This window comes from Rhinopithecus bieti, unplaced genomic scaffold, assembly GCF_001698545.2.
Source record: "Rhinopithecus bieti isolate Rb0 unplaced genomic scaffold, ASM169854v2 scaffold_41114, whole genome shotgun sequence".
NCBI classification, from domain to species: Eukaryota; Metazoa; Chordata; class Mammalia; order Primates; family Cercopithecidae; genus Rhinopithecus; species Rhinopithecus bieti.
The window spans coordinates 1,257,581-1,277,308 of NW_016817363.1; the positions used below are offsets into that span (position 1 = coordinate 1,257,581).

The 19,728-nt window shown below is 36.6% G+C and overlaps 1 long non-coding RNA gene across 1 annotated transcript in view; it reads left to right on the forward strand.

The window, feature by feature from the left end:
* Positions 1-19,728, forward strand: part of LOC108517853 (uncharacterized) — a 67,541-nt gene that overhangs the window by 26,008 nt on the left and 21,805 nt on the right. The window contains exon 4 of the long non-coding RNA XR_001882223.1: positions 18,382-18,551. This is a non-coding gene — a long non-coding RNA (uncharacterized LOC108517853). The remainder of the gene's footprint in view (positions 1-18,381; positions 18,552-19,728) is intronic.

Sequence of the window (19,728 nt, forward strand, 5' to 3'; positions counted from 1 at the left end):
TAACACTATTCTGCTTCACAGATTATGCAGGTACCTTTTAATGAAGTAGTCCCAATTCTTCTCTCCCATCCCTTATGAAATTACCACAATTATTTTTGCTTATCAGTGTACTCTAATTAGACAATACATTGCTATTATTTTTAACAGTTATCCATTAGATTAATGAAAGATAAGAAAATAAAAGCTTTTAATCTACTTTTATTTCTTCTCTGCGGCTTTTTTTTTTTTTTTTTAATGTTGATCCAGGTTCCTGATCTATATCATTTTCCTTCTCCCCAAAGAGCTTCTTTAAACATTTCATTCAGGGTAGGCATGCTATAAGTGAATTCCCTCGGTTTTTATTTGTTTGAGAAACTCTTTATTTCTCTTTCACTTTTAAGGGATAGTTTCACCAGGTATAGACTTTTAAGTTATTGGTTTGATTATTTTAACTCTTTAATAAAATTTATTCTACTCTCTTCTTGCTTGCATGGTTTCTGATGAGAAGTCTGATGTAATATTTAACTTCTTTCCCTCTAGAAGGAAGGTGTTCTCCCTATTCTCTTGGTTGCTTTTAAGAGAGCCTCTTTTCTTTGATTTGTCTGCAGTCTGCTATATGTTTGGGTGTAGACTTTTTGGTATGCATTCTCTGTGTTGTTCTTTGAGCTTCCTGGATCTGTGGTTTGATGTCTGTCATTAGTTTGCTAAAGTTCTAAGCCACTATTACTTCAATATTTCCTCTTTTCCACTGGTATTCCAATTATACAATTTGATATCTTTTGAAATTGTCCCATGGTTCTTAGATCTTCTGTTCTATTTTTGTAAAATTACTTTTTCCTTTTTTATTTTATCTTCAGAAGTTTCTATCAACATATTTTCAAGTTCACTGATTCATTACCAGGCTATTCCAGGCTACTAATAATCCCATCAAAGGCATTCTTCATTTTCGTTACAAAGCTTTCTCTTCCTGCTCCTCCTCTTCTTCCCCCTCCTCTTCTTCCTCTTCTTCTTCTCCCTCCTCCTCCTCACCTTTTTCTTACTATTATTATTATTATTATTATTTCTAGTGTCCTTTTGATACTTTCTTAGAATTTCCATCTCCATTATGGTATTACCAATCTATTTCTGCCTGTTGTCTACTTTTTCCATTAAAGCCCTTAACATATTAATCATACTTACATTAAATTTACAGTCTGATAATTGCAAAACTTGCATGAATCTGGGTCTGGTTCTGATGCTTCCTTTCTCTCTTCAGACTGTACTTTTTCTTGCTTTTTAGTATGCTGTATAATTTTTTGTTTAAAGGCAGACATGAAATATGGGGTAATAGCACAGGAACTGAGGTAAATAGGCCTATAGTGTGAAGCTTTATGTTAATTTGATCAGCTGGTAGACTGTTTTAATATCTGCCATAGCTGTAGGTTTTAGGAGCTTCAAGTTTTTCTAGTGTCCTTATTTTTTCTTCCTTGTTGTCTTTAGATTCACCTAGGAATTCCGTCTTAACCATAGTCTGAGCCTTGCAGCTCTTTCAGCTATAATCCGTTTTATTACACTAGAGCCTTGTTGATGAGGTGGTAAGGAGTGAGGAAGAGGAATTATCCTACATCTTATTAAATTTCAGTCTTACAGGGTGTCTGTGCCAATGGGCTGTAACCTTCAAAAATATATTTTTTCACCCTCAACCCTTTATATAAGACAAGAGGCATAGATGAAGTTGAATTTTGGGGAAAAGTCTCTCTGTCGGCTGAGATAGGCTTCTGATAAAGTCTTTTTCACTGCAAATTAGGTTCTGTGATGGAGAATGCCCTTTTCCCTTCCCCTTACCAGAGAAATGGTAATTTTTTTTTCTTGGCTCATCACCATGAGAACATGATAAGGTCCCTTGAGGTATAAGCCCATTAAAGTACGGGAGCCTCCCTAAGACTGAAGCTTCTAGGAATTTCTCATTTTCAGGATAGTCTTCTCTCAGCCTCCAGCAATTCATCAAAACTACAATTTAAGCATTTCTACCAGTGAGTGGCTCCAGTGACTCCTACTCCAGATAAAATAATCTTGGCTGTAATTCTTCATAATTTCCTGTCTCCCCAGATTTCAGGATGACAGCTTGCCCAGTGACTTGTGTTGGAGCTCAGAAGATAATAACCCATAATAAAGGCCTCAGAAGCAAAAATTTTTCTCTAACCTTCTCCTGTCCTGTTGTCTTTAGGCCCTATTCTCCTCCAAGGCTAGCCATAGAAACTAGAATCCTCTTCTCCAAGACAGATCATAGAAACCAGAACCCCCTTTCCCTATGGCCAGCCATAAAACCTAAAATATGACTCTAATTTTTCCTCTGCCTTTCTGTGTAAAAACTGGTCATAAAGAAATTATCTGACCTACCTTATTTGACTATAGGTCTAAGACCCTCATTCCAGAGAGGATCTTGACTCATACTCAGAAGGAAGGAACACATGCTCAGAGAGGCCAGAAAGAATCAGGATAGTCAGGCCTTGCTGAGTGTCCCATTCAGTCTATTAGCATTACAGCACACCCTTTTTGTCCAATCATATTTCTACATGCTGTCTATACTTTGTTGAACCTAAGCATAAAAATGGACAATTGCCCCTGTGTCTTTAGGTTGCTATTCTGAAGGCTCCCACGTACGCACATTAAATAAATTTGTATGCCTTTTCTCCACTTTCATGAGTTGAGTGTACAACCACCCTTCACAGGGCCAAGTCTTGGCTCCTACACTTCAATTCTTTGATAGGCTTGCCCAAGAATAGTTATTGATTTTCAACTGTTTCAGCTTTTCTCATGTTGCAAGGACAGAAGTAACAATTTCTAAGCTACTTATGTGTCAGAGCTTTACTCCATTTGGTATCTCTCCAAGACTTTAGCACAGTGTCAAGTGTTAGCAAGGGTTTGTTGAATGTTTAAGTTAGTGGATAAAATAACACAAAGAAAGGATAAATGCTTGAGATTATGGGTACCCCATTTACCCTGAGGTGATTATTATGCATTATATGCCTGTATCAAAATATCTCATGTGTCCTATAAATATATAACCTATTGAAAATGTAGAAGAACTAACTATAGTTCTCTATTATTTTCAAAACTTACTTTGTGTGATTTGAATTAGAAAACAATTACAACAGGTAAAAACTAGATCAGATTTTAAGAATATTTTTTTTTTCAAAATATTTCCATGTCATTACATACAAGTCTCCTTTAACTACTCTTTCACTTGTCAAATATTTATTGTATGTTTATTATATATCAGTATTGTTCTAGGTGCTAGGGATGCAGCAGTGGACAAGGCAAAGTTCTTACCTTTACAGACCTTATAGGCCACTGGGAGATACAAATAGTAAAAAACAAATAAGTGAATATATAATGTAATTGCAGAAAGTGATCATTTTAATGAAGAAGTTAAAGGAAGAATGGTCAGAAAACTAAACATCCAACTAAATATGACCCAGCAATTGCCCACCTGAGTATCCTAGAGAAATGAAGACATATTCATATAAAAACCTGTATACCAATGTTTATCGTAGCTTTATTCATAATAGCCAAAATTGGAAACAACCCAGATAGTGAATGGTTAAACAAACTGTGGTAAATTCATATCACGGAATACTACTCAGCAATAAAAAAGAATTGAGATGTCTGTATCTTAACCATATCAATGCCAACACCTTGGTTGTAATATTTTACTATAGGTTTGCAATATGTTAACATTGGGAAAAACCAGGTAAAGAGCACACAGAATCTCTCTGAATTATTTTTTATAACTGCCTTTGAGTTCATAGTCATCTCAAAATTGAAAAAGGTTTCTTTAAAAAATTGTTGCTTTAATACATGGGATACTATATAGCCAACTCTCTCTCTAAATTCCTAAAATGTTAAGTAGACAGAGCTTATTTTGATTATGTTGTTACCTGATATAATAAGTTCTAGTCTTCCAGTCCCAATCATAATGTATACTTTTTGAGGGGATACATGAAGTTATGAGTAGCACAATACTGAGTCCTTGGTAGGCATTCAATAAATGTTTTGTAAATTATCCAGATGTTTGCTCCAACAATGCCTCTTGGTGTATCAGCATAAAAAACCTACAACAGCAGACTTATTTACATTCAATTCCTTTAGTGTTTTTGCAGCTCTGCAGCATTTGATATTATTGGCCTCTTCCTTTTCTTTAACATTTCCTATTTTTCTTGACTTCTGGGACAAAATACTCTTTTGATTCCCCTAGTTCTTTCATCTATCATATGACTCATTCTCTTCATCTTTCCAAACTCTAAATATAAATATTCCTTAAATTATTTTATTTGACGTCTTCCTTTTTCTTCTATCTAATTTCATTGATAATCTCAACGATAATGCTGACTTTTTAAAATTCAGACGTCTTTGCAAATGGCCTTTCATTTTCAGTTCCAAGCCACCTCTAAGCTCTTAAGCTTTTATTTCTAACTGTCTAATGAACATTGCCATCTTAACTTCTCTGTGGCACTTCTAACTCAGCAGTCCCCAAACAGAACTTATCATCTTTTCTCCTCTCATTACCCATATCTCTTTCTTGTTTTGTGCTCTCTAGTTTTATCAGGACCCCACCAGCATCAATAATGTGAACATCAAATTTTTTATTCTCTTGCCTATTGACAAACCTGAACATACGGAACATATTCTGTGTTCTGTTTGTTCCGTTTTGTCATTAGGCAAGAAAACTTTTCAAATTTTGCCCCAGGAAAGTGGAAATCATTTTTCTGTGCTGGAAAGGACCTCTCCGGTGGCTTCATCTGTGATCTCTGTGTGGATTACAAACTTGGTCTGTAGAGATACATAACTCTGATTTCAAGGCAAAGCCTGTATTTCTTCCCACTTGTACTGCATACCCCTAATACCCCACTTCACATCTTAATGGTCCACCTGTGTACTCTAGTCATTGCTACAGCAACCAGCTGCACAGAGTTACAACCTGAAGACACCTTAAATTAGCTGCATCACATTTCTGTCACTTCCTGATCTGGGGTTCCTAGGCTTTACAGGACTTCTACAGAACCTGCTCAGCCATTCTGACACAAGTATGCGGGGCAACCTTTGACAAATAGGAAATGGGGAGTTGGGAGCTTATGGATAAATGCTCATTTATTTTGCCTATAAGGTAGACATTTCTAGGGCCTGTTCTCCATGGACGTTCTCAGAGTCCTCAAGAGGACTGGATCAAGCCCCAGTTGCCCACAGCAGTAAGTAATCTGCTCGATAACACAATTTGAATTGGCATTTCCTCCTTTCTGGTTACATCCTTCTTAGATCACAATTATGTTCTTTAAGATATCTTCCAAAAATAATTTACATAAATTCTAGTCCTTGTCTCAGGCTTTTCTTTTCAGGGGAGCCAAGACCAATCAATGTCTGAATACCAAGGTAAACCACTTTCATTTTATCTATAGGTAATGAAGAGTAACTGAAAGTTTACAATTTGTAATTTAGGAGGATCAATACATTTCCAAGATGTAGGAATACTACAGACTGTTAGACATCCACCAATAGCCAGGAGACAAGCATGGAACAGATTTCTCCCTCATAGCCCTCAGAAGGAACCAACACTACTGACACCTTGATCTTGGATTCTAGGTTCTATAACTATGAGAAAATAAACTTCTATTGTTTAAGCCACCTAGTTTATGATACTTTGTTATGGCAGACTCGGGAAACTAATACACTAGGCAACTAAATGCCATCAATAAATGTAAGGAAGCCAAGAGTGGGAACCCAACTGATGTGAAGAGAAGAGGAGAGATGGAAGACAGTGCTTCAATTTCTGGCATAACTGATTCATTAAAACGGAAGCATAAGAGACATATGTGCAAATTGAAATTTTTGTGTGATGTAGCAGGGAACATTGTCCCCATTAATTTAGTTGGAAAGGAAAGCATTATGTAAAAATGGGAGAACTTATCCTCTGCTTGTAACTAATGAATCTGTACTTGAAAAGCACACTGACTCCCTTAAGCTTTAGATGGATAGAGAGGAACCAATTAGGTAAATTGGGTGAAATTCAGATAAGGAATTTATGAGAATGGAGAGTTGGCTTTGGGTAAAGATGAAAGGAAAGAAATGTACTTAGCTAGACTAAGTGATAATTAAGTGGAATTTGATGACAAGGGACAATGTTTTAAAGATGAACCTTCAAAGAAGAAGTAAGGTAATACAAAGAGAAAGATGCATGTATTGTACCAGTTTTATTATAAAAACAGGAAAATATTATTGTAATATGGAAATGGGATAGAACTTTATTAACATGGCAACAAAATGAGAAACCATAAGAGTAAAATGAACAAATTAGATAACAGAGACATTTTAGAGTCTTAACTTTAAATGTTTTGCATTAAAACACTAAAGGAGAAATAAAATAGAAAATGTTATATCATATATGAAGAATAAAGGGTTAATATCCAAAACGTGTAAAGTTCTTCTATTAGAAAAAAGTTTTCAGCATAATTTTAAATAGAAAATTACATGAAAATAACATATTAAGGTAGACATATTAATGACCAACACACAGTTGAAAAGATGCTCAAAGTTACTAATTATCAAAACATGGAAATTAGCACTATATTTTCTTACATGGTTGCAAAAGTTTTAGAGACCTAAAATGTGTTTAATGTTCATGAAAGTACAGGGAAACTGGTACTCTGATATACTACTCAGGGGATTCAAATAGGTCTGGTCTCTTTTGAATCAATTTAAAAATTATTTTTAAAAATTTAAAAGTACATGTAATCGACTTGCAGAAATTTGCCCTACAGTAACCTCTCACAAATTTATAAATAAATATGTACCGTGATGTTTTACTGCGTGGTTGTTTGAATGGTAAAAAATCTGAAACAACCTACATGCCACAATTAATTGAGAAATAATTAAATGAATGATGATGATGGTCATAACTTGGAATACTATGTGGTCATCATAAAAAAATGAGGTGGAGTTCTATGTAAGTAGTATGACATAGGCAGGTACCTGTGACATATTTTTAGCTGTAAAAAAGTGAATCACAGGATGGTGCTAGTAGTATGATCCTTTCTTTGTAAGCAAATACATATTCATTAAAAAGCCCTAACAATGCTTATCTCTGGCAGGTGAGATTATGAATGACCTTTGTTTTTCATTTGCACATATCTGTATCTTTTGAAATGTTTTCAATGTGAATGTATTTCTTTTATAATTAGATTTTTTCAAAAAAGGATAAAAGAAATCCTAGTTATGAAAAAGCAAAACAAAAGGCAGATGCTCCAGGAGGGAATTGTTGAAGGATAGGAGAGAAACACCTACTGAGAAAATGCTTATGGATTTGGGATGCACGGGGCATGTGTGAAACTCCACCTCCTGAGGAATTTTTTTTTTCTTGACACAAATATTAGTAAACTCATAATGAAATTTTAGCTTGATAAATTAAATATTTGTATTTTATGGGTTTAACATTCAGAATTTTCACTGAAATTTTGTGATGCAAATAATTGATCATTTTTCCCAGTTGAGTTAGGTGCTAAAAAGCCGGTATGTGGGAAGCAAGTCACTTAGCTATTAGCAAGGTTTGCAAGAGGCCTTGATTTCATTTCAAAAGGCTTTAGTTTTTTTTAAAAATTTCATATACTGTAGTCTTTGTGAAATAATACAATCCCACTTCGTGAAGAAAAAAAAAAGCCAATAAGGGAGAAGAAAGGTATTAATTATCATGTGAGACTATTCACTTGAGAATATTATGTTGTGTTAGCCAATAAGCCATTATATTTTGGAACATGACCATATTGCCTGTGGTTTAGCTATTATTTATGTTAGTCCAGCACTTGCCCTTCTTTCCCCCACCTTCTGGTGAAAGGTCCTTTTCTTCCTGGCTACAGTTATGAGCATATGGCAAAGATTTGGGCAGTCATAGGACCTCATTTTCCTGATCACAGTAATTAGTTAAGACTTGGGACAATCAGAATTAATCTTAGACGTGGTTCCCAGAAAGTGGATGTTAAGATGGGGAGTCATGTAAAAGTGATTTAATAGGAAAAGTTCTCAAGAAAAATCTAGAGAAAAGTTGGGGAGGAAGGAAGTGGTCCTGGGAAAGCCGTGAAAGGGTACAGTGTTAAGAAGTGGCCTATGATGGGTGCTGTGTTGGGGGAACCCCTCAAACTACCCCTAGATTCAGTGATTCACTAGGAGGACTCACAGGATTCAGCATATAGTTGTACTTACAACTATGATTTATTAAAGTGAAAGGATACAAAGCAAAATCAGCAAAGAGAAAGGGCGCATAAAGTGAAGCTCACAGGAAACAAGGCATAAGCTTTCAAGGACCCTCTTCCTGTGGAGTCACACAGGACACTCTTAATTTTTCCAGTAAACAAATTGTGACTACTTATGAAATGTTGCCAAAAAGGGAAGCTCATTAGAGGTTGAGAGTTAAGGCTTTTATTGAGGTCACATAGGGGCCGCTGTGCCAAGCACGTACAAGAATTTCAAGCTCCCTAAAAGAAAGCAGGTGTTAGCATAAATCACATTATTTGTACAAATAATTTAGGAAAAGTGACTTTTATCGGAGAATGGTGGAAATCCTCCTGAAATAAAAGTTCCCAGATGCCAGCCAAGGGCTAACCTTGCAAGCAGATCTTCCTAAGACTAGCATTTTCAGTCTTGCTAACTCTTTTCTGCACAGGTACTTTTGGCTCAATACCATAGGAAAGCTCTGAAAACTGTGTAGCTTATACCTCACTTTTGGATGCAGGAGGTGGAATGTGTTTCCCTAACTGTCAGTCATTGTTTAAAGGCTACCTGCCAGGGACATGGATTTTCAGACACTTCTAGCAATCTGTATGTGCAGGCTCAGCTGGTTCCAGCTGCCTGAGGGCAAGTCCTCCAAAAAGTGATGTAGGTGCTGGCTGTTGGGAGTGATGGTTCAGTGGGAGACATGTGCATTGAAAATGGACATAACCTCGAGGAAATATGGGTGAGGTGCTGACAGCGCTTGCTACAGCTATCCTGCATGGGACTTGATATACTGAAGCAGAGATGGAAAAACCATCCTCTTGAGATGGGTTGAGTTTGCATAATGTGAGCCTAAAGTTGCCCATAGCTGTATTCTCCACTGTGTAGAGGAGACCTTTTTGCAGTGGCAGAGAATGAAATCTGTACTCAGAGAAAAGCTGAGAGGAGATAGGGATAGAAAATCCTGACAATGAGTGCCTCAGGTTCACCTGAAATCATCCCTAACATCAGCTCCACCACTGCTCCTTTTATTTTAGCCAGTGTACGTTCCCTTTTTTGCTTCTGCTGATTTAATTTAGCCTTTAGTTATTTGCAACCATTAAAGAGGACCCTAATCAATATACCATGTAAATTATTTACTGAACCTAGCATATCACAGGTGCCCAATTCTAAGATATTTAGTGGTAAATTGTATTTCTTTCAGAACCTGAATTAATGAATTTGGGCAACCTAAAGCATTTCCTAAAGCAGGCTTTGACAAACTGTGGCCAAATTCACCACTCCTACCACCCTGCCCCACTCCCATTCACCCTTTCCAGTCTGTTTTTGTACAGTGCACAAGCTAAGAATGGGTTTTACATTTTTATATGATTGGGAAAAAAAGAATATTTTGTGGCACATAATATCATCACTGAAATTCACATTTCAGTGTTCATAAATAAAGTTTTTAATTTCATGAATAAAATATGTGCAAACATTTGTTCTCTCTCTTGTTATGTAAGTACCTACATAATATCCTTGATTTTGCCTCTTGGCCAATAACGACTGAAATATTTGTAATCTGGACCTTTTCAAACTGTGTTTTCTAATCCCCATCCTAGAACAATTAGAATGGAAAACTGACTAATCTATCCTGAAAAAAAGAGATTCTGTCTTATTACTATTTTTAGTAATCATGTAGGACAGTACCTCGAAAAACTCTCTGTAAATGGAAGCACCTAGGAAACTGAACCGACAAAAATAGGATGGCATGTAGGAGGAGGGGTAGCTTACTGACAGTGACCACCCACCACAAATGGATCACTACAATGACTCTGAAAACAGTTAATCAGCTTGCGCTTAATAGCATCATCAGTGATAAACTTGCTCCTTGTAATAAAGTTTCAAAGAGTCATTTGACTATTGAGGATTACGTGAAATATCCAAATCTAAGATTCTAACCACTCAAAAGTGAGAGATTCAAGTGTGTTAATTGGCTCATATTTTAAAAGCCTCTCTGAGAGTGCTGAGCCTCTCACTCATTTATACCTCAATAGTTTTTACTATGATAATCAGATAACTCTTTTTGTTCAGCTCTTGCTGAACATGGGAGATGTCAGCAAAGGAAGAATAGGAGAGTAAAAAAGAAAGCATGATATTGAACCCTAAAAAATGTTGGACAACGGCAATATCTTGTGTGGCTTTTATTTTTGTCAGTCGGAGAACTGTGTTTAAGAGTGAAACAGATAAAAAATAGTTACCTTTAAGTTGTGGAAGAAGTATCCAGAAAGATATGTAGAGGATACTAAGAAAGTGCTGCTTCCATGTAATTAGAAAAGCAATGAGAATATCTTGTTATCTTAATTTTGATGTTGAAGATACTTTGATGGAAAGAACTGTTACATAATCGTTTAAGATTTATTACATACATTTCGTGGTTGCATCATGTTCCTTCCTAAGAAACTACTTGAAACTAGTAATCATTTATGAAGCATTACTGCTGGACTATTTTCAAGCAGTACCTCTTAACAATGTGCAACAGAAGTCAGAAGCCAAGCTAGTGAATGAAGATCCCAAACATAAACCCAGTGACTCCTCCCATCCTCTCAGTCACCCAGTGGGAGAAGCTCTTTATGATCCACAATGAGAAAGAACTCTGGACCACTTTCTCAAGGAGCTCCCCATGGCTTAGCAGAAATGCCTTAATTAGAAGCCCTAACCTGAGGAATTCATTAAGTTTTAAATTCAAATTTCAGATTTGGAGATTATTTGTAGTTCATTCAATACATATATATGAGGAGCTAAACATTTTTGAATCACTGTGCCCACCTTAGATGCAATGATCAGCAAAGCAGAGACAGAGCCTACTGTTATGGTGCCAGCATCTGCCTGCCATCCTGCCCCTGTATGACCTTTCAGTCTCCAGCAACTCATTAACATCCAGCGTTTGTACATTTTCAGTCTCCAAAGAATGCTTATTGTTATGTTCAGTCCCACATAGAATTGATCTGTTAAATAAACAAATTATAAAATTGGGTGAAGCAGGGTGAAGACAGATACATTTAAGATGATAATTGCTATAAAAAAGAATGAGTTTGTGTCCTTTGCAGGAACATGGATGATGTTGGAAACCATCATTCTTAGCAAACTAATACAAGAACAGAAAACCAAATACCACATGTTCTCACACATAAGTGGGAGTTGATCAATGAGAACACATGGACACAGGGAGGGAACATCACACACGGGAGCCTGTCAGGGGATGGGGTGCTAGGGGAGGGAGAGCATTAGGAGAAATACCTAATGTAGATCATGGGTTGATGGGTGCAGCAAACCACCATGGCATATGTATACCTATGGAACAAACCTGCACATTCTGCACATGTACCCCGGAACTTAAAGTAAAAAAACATGACAATTGCTAACTTTATTTAGCACTTATTGAGGGGTGGGCCCTGTGCTAAAGGGTCATTTCTCAGAGGAATATATGCATTATTTCATGTATTCCTCCCAATAACCTGTGTGGTAGGTAGTATATTATTTTCATTTTACAAATGAGAAAACAGGGGCCTAAAGAGGTTAAGTAACTTGCCCAACATCACATCACAAGTAAATAACAGAACAGAGGTTCCAACACAGCCCTGACTCACTCTTAAGGCTAAGTTCTTAACACTAGTAAACAATGCGTCTCCAGAAAACCACTGATTATTGCCAGGTGATACTTGGTTATCACACAACTGTCTGTCTTATAAGAAATTAGAATCAGCCAATAGATATATTGACTAGACAAAGTAGTTTCACCTAAAAGGAAAGAACAAAAGCTGGAGAATCAGAACTGATGTAGAGGTTGATGGAGTAGCCTTACCAAGTCTCTTCAATATGCCTATTGAAGAGACTTTCTTGGTCAACAATGATGGCCCATATTGAAGAGTCATGGAAATCAAGATTAGATAGATTAACATCATATGTGGAAAGCCTTAGAAGTCACCCTAAAGAGTTTGAATTTATGAAGCTGGCATTAAAGTGTCATAGAATTCCTTAAACTAAGGCAGCAGTTTGCAGGATGTAGTAGAGATTATTTGGTAGGTTGCCTTTGGAGGATGGTGTCTGGGAGAGACGTAGAGTGCATGTGTCACTCAGGGTTCTCCAGAGAAACAGAGCCAATATGAGATACAGAGATATACAGGAAGAGATTTATTATGAGAGACTGGCTTATGTGATGATAGAGCCTGAGAAGTCCCACTATCTGCCGCCTGCAACTGGAGGATCAGGAAAGCTGGGGATAGTTCCAGAGCGAGCCCAAAGACCTGAGAACCAGGGAAACCAAGAGTGCAAATCTGAGTCCAAGTCCTAAGGCCCAGTTGCCAGGAAGACCAATATCCCTGGGAAGGAGAAGACAGATATCCTAGCTCCAGAAGAGAGCAAAGTCACTCTTCCTCTGCCTTTTTGTTCTATTCAGTTCCTCAACAGATTGGACAATGCCCACCCATATTTGGTGAGGCTGATCTTCTTCACTCAATGTACTGATTCAAATGATAATCTCTTCTGAAACATTCTCACAGACATATGGCAAAATAATATTTTACTAGCTCTCTGGGTGTCCCTAAGCCCAGTCAATGTAAAACATAAAATTAAACATTACAGTGCACCAAATAGGAGAAGAGAAGGGAAAATAAGCAGGGAAACTTTAAGCACATTGACATTAAGTTGAATTTAAGACGTTAGTGGCTCTATATCCAAGTAAATATGCTCTGTTAGATAGTTTGAATTAAGGTACTGTAGTTTGGATGAGCAGCACTGGAATTGGTGATTGGTGGGGTCTATATACTCCAGTGCGGGTATATATACAGACACACACACACACACACACACTCTCTCTCTCTCTCTCTCTATATATATATATGTACACACACATACACACACACACACACAAAATCCCAACTCCAGTGCTTGGAGTGCAATATATATATAAATATAATAAATGTAATATATGTAATATGTTACATTTATTATATTTATATACAATATATATATTATATATTAATTTATTTATTTATTAATATATATATTAAATGTAGGCCTAGAGAGGTTAACTAACTTGCCCGAACAATCACACACTATATATGTATATATATGGATGAGTTTTGAAAGATGGAAGATGGCATAATGTTGATGAGGAAGAGTAGAAAGGCCAAGATCATAGCTTTTGGAGGAAATCTATAGTTTGGAGAGGGAGAAGAGCCAGCAACAAGGACAAGGAATAATCATTCGCCAAGTTGGAGAACAAAGGAAGTCAGTGTCAAGAAACCCAAGAGAAACAAGAAAGAAGAGCAGGTGCTCACAGTGTCAAAAACCATAAAGAGGTCAGGAGGATGAAAACTGAGAGAGACTGCATCCGATAAATAGGAGGTCATTGTGACACTTGAAAAAGAATTTCAATAACACAAAGGGTAAGAATAGAAGCATGGAGTATTCAGGCAGGATGTGAGGCAATTAACTTGGGTCCCTAGCTTAAGACTTTGGCACTGAAAAAGAAATAAATGTGTATATAACACATCAGCTATATCATATAAAGACAATAGAAAGGGAGATATTGCTGAACTTCTATAATCCTTGTAGGAGAGAAACTAGCACTAGAATGTGTCCCGTTTTGCCCTGAAAACTGAGCTGAAATCTCTATTCTAAGTTCCTTTCCATCAGCATTAACTTTACATTTTTCCTTAACTGTGTCATCTTTTCGCGCTGACAGTAGGAAGGAAAAAAACAATGCTAATGCGACTGAGATAAAAGTGGAATTTCTAAGACGGTCGATCTTAACATGATTTCTCTGGCGCTTTTCATTGGCAACAGAGTGTCCTAAATGTTCAGGGACAAGAGGAATCAGACCGCAGGGTGCCTGCACTCTCCAGGGAAAGAAACCCCTTTGCATGCATATAAATGAGCCCAGAAATAGGTTGTGAATAAGAAATGTTGTAATGTCATAGAGCCTATACTACGTGAAGGGTCTGGGTCCCTGACGGGGAGGTATTGGAGCCTGTTGGCTGGGAGAAGAATAATGACATTAGAAAAGAACCATTCAGGGTATGGTAATATTTCGTGGTTACTGCGCCAAGTGCGCATGTAATTGTGTAAAATAGGAAGATGAACAGTTCTTTCCTCTCCTTTCCAAAATGCTTATGTTTGCAAGAGAAAAGTTTGGCCATTAGTTCCATTCCAATTAAAGGATAAAAAAATGGCCTAATGTAGAGACGATTTGAATCCTGAAACGGTCAGGAGCAGATCATAGGTCAAGGATTATTTCGAATACTAAGACACTATGGTAGGGGTGGACCACAAGGAAGACAATAGAAAAAAAAAAAACACAAAGCAATGCCCCGTACATAAAATAATCCCGACCATTTTGTTGCCTTGTTTATGAGAAAAAATGAAAAAAAAAACATTTAATACACATGTCATACACTGCATTAATGATGCTTCAGTCAGACCAGACGGCACATAGAATGGAGTCTCAATAAGGAATTACAGTACGGTATTTCCCTATACCTTTTTCATGCAGATTCTGTGGTATCTAAACATAGAATTGTAACTACATACCAGTTCCTTACAAGTCACAGCACAGTAACATGCCTGTGTACGTTGTAGACTAGGAGCAATAGGTTATACCATATAGCCTAGGTGTATAGTAGAGTATGCCATCTAGGTCTCTGTAAGTACACTCTATGATGTTCACAAAATGACAAAATCACCTAATGATGCATTCTTGAGAATGTATCCCTGTTGCTAAGCAACACATATAGTGTGAACACATATAACATTAAGTGACATAAGTAATGACCATATATGTGGTTGTGTCTGTAGGTATGTGTATATGTATATATACACACACAAATATCATTTACTTCAAAATTAGAAACTGAGTTCAGACAGTAAATTCAGTACCTGTAAGAAGTAATTAGAAATCTAGTTTAGTTTCTTTGTTTAGCCTTAAAGTTAGGAAAAAAAGAAACATACAGATAAGAGCAAGGGAGATGGAAAAATGAGCAGCTGTAGTCCCAGCTGAGGTGGGAAAATTGCTTGAGCCCAGGAGGTCAAGGCTGCAGTGGGTTGTGATCATGCCACTGCACTCCAGCTCAACAAAACAAAACAAAACCCAGAAATAAAGTAGAAATTGAAAGGGAAAATGAGGAAGAGGGAGAAAGGGAGAGAAAGGAGGTGTGGAGGGAAGTACCAAGATAGATGTTGAATACATATTCAGTGAATAACTATTATGTTTCCAAAACAGTACAAAGAGCTGAACGAGAGCAAACATAAGCAAAGCCATGGAAAAGAAGGCCTGTTAAATCAAGTCTTACGTGTTCTATGGTTGGTTCTTTCAAAAAAGGTTATGTTCAGGCTGACCACAAATTGCTGAAGTATTAAATATATGTTTATATATTTGAATATGTTATCCCCATTTTTAAAGGCTGCTGTATTACAAGTTCCGTGAGTATAGAGATTTTGTTCTCTATTAGATAAGTTTCACAAAGTATAATATATATGTTCCTTTTACCTCTGCACAGTGCTGATCTAACACTATATGTTTCTGAAATAATTTCCAATAAAATTGGCACATATATAATAATTAACTCAGCACAGTGCACATATTTATATAGACATATATGCTTTATGGCTTCATTCTCTCTTGGCCACTGAGGGCTAGCATAGCAGTCTTTTTCTGTATACTCTTGGCTAATGAAGTTACCACATTGCATTGCAAACACTCTTAATTGATAAAGATTCTTGTCTCTTATTCTAAGGTAATTTTTTTTTTTAAGGCTGTTTTCTCAGTTGTGGCCTCTCCCTCTGCTGTTATTTTGTCTTCTAGGAAATAATTTTAGACTCTCATTACTTATAAAAATATTTGCCCTAGATGGACTTCCTTTGCAACAACTCTAGTATGATTACACTGAATTGTAACATACAGGTTTTACAGGGGCTAGTCATCTTCAAGGAAATGATCACGAACAAAGAGTAAAGGACACAGGCATTTCTGTTAGGAGAACTTTGACGTTATGGAAAATATGGGGAGAACTCAATAGATTGAGTTCTAATGAACTAATAGGTCCAGTTTACTCATACAATGATATTACTAAGAGTCTAAAGTCAGTCTCTACAATGTGGCCATTTCATCACATTTTAGAAGAAACCTCGAATGTCCCAAAGAAACTAAAACTTTTTAAAATTGCTTTGCACTTTGAAAATAAAACAAGAAAACAGATTTCAAACCCTGGAAGGACGTTATAAACTGCTAACTAGTCCTAATTTTAAAAAATAATAATGTGGGAGCAAGCTTATACTGGTGCCTTTATCCAGGTAAAGAACAGTATATAAAAGGGCAACAGATCTCCAACCAGAGTCGAGTAGTTTTGCAGAGACTGTATGGCACACAAAGCCTAAAATATTTACTCTCTGGACCTTGCAAAAGAAAAAAATTAATTCAGCCCAATTAAATTTAAAGGAGTTTAATTGAGCAATGAATGATTCGCGAATCAGGCAGCCCCCAGAGTTACAGCAGATTCAGAGAGACTCCAGGGATGCCTTGTGGTCAGAACAAATTTATGGACAAAAAAGGGAGGTGACGTACAGAACTTGGAAGTGAGGTACAGGAACAGTTGGATTGGTTAGAAGTTGGCATTTGCCTTATTTGAATACAGTTTGAACACTCAGCAGTGTTATCAGTGGTTGAAGTACCGCGGGTGTGATTGGCCAAGACTCAGCTTTGTTACAGGCACATACTCCTAAGTTAGGTTTTCAATTTTGTTTACCCGTTGAATTAGGTTGCAGTTCATCCACAAGGCATCAAGCACAGAGTCCTTCTCAGGCCATATTTAGTTTACTTTAACAACTTCTATTTTAAAAGTTTCCCAACCTTTGCTCTAAAGGGCACAAATAGGTGCTGAAGAAATGTTTAGTGATAGCAAATACGGAAGAATGTTTTAACTCAGATTGTGAGTCCCAGTAGAAATTCATTAATTTGCTGCACGGTACCTTCAGTGTCTCAGCGTTAGGAGGGCTCTTAGAAGTCATTAAGTCGAACTCTCTATGAACTGGACTGCAGCTAGGAAAATTTGTCTTTCTTCTTCATAAAGAGAGTAAACTGGGGAGTAAAGTGACAAAAGTAAACACTCAACTGAAAAGATGATTTACCCATTTAAGAGAACTGAGAGGGCAGCTTACTTATAAATGAATGTAATTGAGAAATAAAGCGAAACTAAAGCTGTGTGTGCTGGGGTTTGATATTTTCATCATTAAGCATTCTCCAATTTTAATTTATTCATTTCAGTGGGGCCAGTGCTTGGCAATATGTTCCTAAATTACAGATTCACTGGACAATTGAGATCAATAAAGCTTAGTTTCTTTATATGCTGCAATTCAACAATGTATATTAATTCATGTTCTCTTCCCCCCAGACACTTTGAATCAGAAAGATTTTGCTGTCTTTTTTTAAAAATAAAAAAGATGACCTTCTCTTCCTTGTAGTATATATCTAGAAGTCATTCTATAATTTGTGTGAGGAAACTTGAAGTCTTCACTGGTTGAAAAGTAAGAAGGATCATGACACAATTCAGTCTCAATTGCTAAAAACGATAAGTAGAGATCAGTATAAAAGTCCTGGAGTCATGAAATATGTGTAGTTTTGGGGAAATATTGAAATATGGAGAAATATGGAATGCAAGACTCCTTCTGTGGCTTCTGTTCACTGTCATTTACAGGTCATTTAAATTGTTTAGGAACATAAGATATAGATCTAAATATACACCCCCCCTCGTTAGCTTCTAAAATATTTTTGAGCCTAACTTTAAGAGAAAAAGTTATTTTTTATAATTACCAGCTCACTAGTTTAGTCTATTTTGTTGGTTTTCCATTTTATTATTAAATAGAATTATGAAGTGACAATCTCTAAGCTAAAGAGCATCTCTTAGTAGGGTGGTAAGTAATTCACAGTAAAGGAGTTAGAAAAAAAGAATAAAAACAAAATGCCTAAATTTATTGATTAAAACCCATGAAATATAGAACAGTCAGTCCCATTCTGGGGTTGGTCATTCTCTTTAGTTGGTGCTTCTGTCCAATCTTTGTTTTGTAGCCTTACTGAGTTCAGAAAAGTCAGCCTTCCTCAATCATTCAATGTATTTTTCTCAATTTCAGGTATCATCACAAAATAGACCAGTTTCTTCCCTGGCCTAATTCAGATGGAAGACTATATGGTAAATGAGGAGCAGAAGAGACAGAGTTTATTTTGTGCAGAGACCAGTACCTTGAAGGTGCCCTGTGTTTGCATCACAAGTCCTGAACATGCCATTTCTTCTGAAATCCAGGTAAATGTAGTCTTAATGCTGTCATTACTTAATTTAAAACTATTTTCAAAAAACCAAGATGCCATGAGGTGAAAGAGAGTATCTACTGAAATGTTTCAGAAGATGGAACAAGGACTAGTGGTAGGTACTGTCATCAAGTAAATGAAGAATTTTCTAGGAACTGGACCTCAGACTGTCTTGTGAATTAATACACTCTTTAATCTAGCAAATGTCAAAGCTTGATAGTTTTTGCAAGAGATGTACAGAGAGATGATCCTTGCCTAAACTGAGTAACATACTGGGCAGATGACCTACCGCCTTTCAGCTAATTCTAATACTCCATAGTTTTATGTTATGGATTTTTAATTCTTGAGACAAATGCATTTTCAGCCATATGTTTTTCTTTTCAAGTATAGAATCATAGAGAGTAAATATCTTATGAAACACAAATAATTTGGTTGTCAGCAGAGATACAGATTCTCCAAATGAGTTGGTTTTATCTTGATTTGTCAATACAAATGTCTGAGAATAATGCACTGTCTGATTTAGATGTTATAAAAATGTGGTTATAATATTAAGGAAGGTAAACCTAGATAGCATAGTCACCATTAAATATCCATTTAATAAATAATTATTGATGTCTGCTATATGCCGCATGTTGTGCTAAGCTCTGGGAATTCAATGCTAAATGAGAAAGACACAGTCTTATGGGGCATGTAGTCTAGTAGGACATTACATATGACAAAGAAATTAACAAATAAATGACAAAAATTACAAATTGGGATAAATGTCAAAAAGGAGAACAATATTTTGTTAATATTAAAAATGAATGAGTGCTGGGTTGCTACTTCAGATAGAGTAGTTTGAAAGACCTCTCTTAGGAAGTGAGATCTAAAAGATCTAATCATAGAAAGTGTAGGGAGGAACAAGCAGTCCAGGCTGAAGAACAGAAAAGTGCAAAAGACCCAAGATGTTGAGGTACTGAAAGAAGGCCTCTGGAGTCTGGAGAGCAAAGTGAGAGGGGCGAGAGAGGTAAAAGATGAGATTGGCAGCATGGGCCAGATGGCATAGAGCCTTAGAAAAGATGTAAAGTACAAGAGCATAGAAAGATTTCAAGCAGAGACTCTACATGATCTGGCTTGAATACTCTTGGGTGGGGTGTGGTGGCTTATGCCTGTAAACACTTTGGGAGGCTGAG